Genomic DNA, 2,435 nt, shown 5'->3' with positions numbered 1-2,435 from the left:
CTACATGATGACCAAACTGTAGCCATGACATAAGCTGCCACAATTCCAAGAACTGGCCTCAAGGAAATGGGAACAAACCGACCCTGGAACTGAAGATTAACGGTAGTTAAAACAATCAAACATGATGTTGATCAAACCACCGCATGACTAATTTCAAGATGATCATCAGAGCAGACTATGCTGTTCTACACGTAGCCACCTCTCTCCATCTATACACCCCTGAAACTCTCCTTTAAAAGCTCTTGCCCACTGGCCGGCAGCGGGGAATTGGTCTTTGGACATGAGTCCACATTCTCTCCCAGTTGCCAGCCTCAAAAATAAAGCAAATTTCCCTTTCGACCAACACCTGCCTCTTGAGTATTGGTTTTTGAGCAGTGAACAGCCGGACCTGAGGTTGGTAACATCCCAAAGTTTTATAAGATGCATCCACAGGTCTGTGTAAACCGAGCTACATGTGCTGGCCACTGTGATCACATATATTCTTCTTTTTAAAATACGGAATGCTTCAGGAATTTGCATGTCATCCTTGTGCAGGGGCCATCCTAACCTTCTCTGTATTGTTCCAATTTTAGTATATGTGCTGCCGAAGCGAGCACATCACATATATTCTTAACTCTTCATGTACCTTGGGGAAGCTGTCAGGTGCCAGACTCCCTAAGTTGAGAGCTACCTTGAAAATGCATGGACTGGAGTGGTTAGGGAAAATGAAGGTAGGTATCCAATCCATTTCTCATTTACTCATGAATTTGATGTTCCAACTTTTATTCTCCCGCTTAGTGCAACTCACTGGTATCACCACCAGAGGGAACAAGGTTAATGTTTGGAGAGAAAAGCAAGTAGACTTACATCACTACTCACAGCAGTGATGGATAACTTGCCTATCAGAGGCTGATATCTAAATGTCAGCCACATGCTAGGTATTTTACAACATTATTTCTTTATTTTTAATGTCTTAAGTTTAAATTATATTATCTCTTTTTAAATAGAAAATATATTTACAAGTTTAAAAAATTTTAAAGTCCAAGAGAGTATAATGTGAAAACTCTCCCCTGCCACCTTTGTCCCTCAGCCTCTCAGCTGATGTTAGCAGTTTCCTGTGATATTTCACTTCATGGGTATGTAATGTTATCTGTTTCTTTAGAGCTAACTTATGCATATATATGTAAATGAATACATTATTTCCCTACCCTTTTAAAGATAAATGGTAGTATGCTATACACACAAATGTGCATTTAATGATATATCTTAGAGACTGTTCCATATCAATACAAAAAGAGCTTCTCCAATCTTTTTTTATGATGTCATTGTATGCATATGCTGTAATTTATTCAATCAGTTCTTTATTTTTATTTTTTTAAAATTATTTATTTATTTTATTTTTGGTTGCATTGGGTCTTTGTTGCTGCACACGGGCTTTCTGTAGTTGTGTTGAGTGTGGGCTACTCTTTGTTGTGGTGTGCAGACTTCTCACTGCAGTGGCTTCTCTTGTTGCGGAGCACGGGCTCTAGGTGTGTGGGCTTCAGTAGTTGTGGCACATGGGCTTAGCTGCTCCGTGGCATGTGGGATCTTCCTGGACCAGGGATCGAACCCATGTCCCCTGCATTGGCAAGCGGATTCTTAACCACTGCCCCACTAGGGAAGTCCCAATCAGTTCTTTATTGATGGGCATTTAGGTTACTTAAAATCTTTTGTGATTGCAAACAATGCTACAATGAATAAACCTGTAAATATACTATTTCTTAATAATGCAAGTTTACCTTCTGGAAAGAGTTGTCAGCAGTAACTTCATTTTGTACCTTAGAACTCCATCTTGTTAAACTGGGAACTCTGCTGACCTGACTCTGCTGACTTAAAAAAAAAAAAAAAAAGGAAGCTATTTGCTGAGAAAGTAATCCCTGAGAACTGCTCAGAAATGTCCCTTTACTGAAACATCCTTGACAAGACAATAAATTCTTACAGGAAAAAAAAAAAAATATATATATATATATATATATATATGTCATCCAATCATAGTTCTTGGCAAACAACTTATGTAAACTAAATGTACTTCTCTATTTTCCTTTTAAGACCCCTACTTTTTGCTCCCCAGACAGGACATTTCATTATTCTGGTTGCTGTCAGAATCTGTGCTTCCACATTGCAATTCTAAGACCCCAAATAAATGCATTTCTTTGTTTACAGTCTACCTCTTTTTCTGAGATGACAACCTGTAGGATATATTCTTAGAACCGGAGTAACTGGGGCAAAGAGTATACACACCCATAGGCTGTTTCCAACCACATCACCATTTCACACACAGCAGGGCTCAGAGAAGTGACTCACTCAAGGACACACAGTTATTAAACACTGGAGCCAGAATTCAAACGTGTTTTTTCCATATCTCCACATTGCTCTTTTACTGGCTGATAAGATTTTTCCTCAACAATAAATAATAA

At 38.7% G+C, this 2,435-nt stretch overlaps 1 non-coding gene across 1 annotated transcript; it reads right to left on the bottom strand.

The window, feature by feature from the left end:
• Nucleotides 1-489: 489 nt before the first annotated feature.
• LOC117203177 (U6 spliceosomal RNA) lies at nucleotides 490-596 on the bottom strand. The gene has a single exon (XR_004485841.1). It is a non-coding gene; the product is annotated as a U6 spliceosomal RNA (small nuclear RNA).
• Nucleotides 597-2,435: the final 1,839 nt, after the last annotated feature.

The sequence above is a fragment of the Orcinus orca genome, chromosome 2 (assembly GCF_937001465.1).
Source record: "Orcinus orca chromosome 2, mOrcOrc1.1, whole genome shotgun sequence".
NCBI classification, from domain to species: Eukaryota; Metazoa; Chordata; class Mammalia; order Artiodactyla; family Delphinidae; genus Orcinus; species Orcinus orca.
This window is presented reverse-complemented; position numbering and strand designations above follow the sequence as displayed.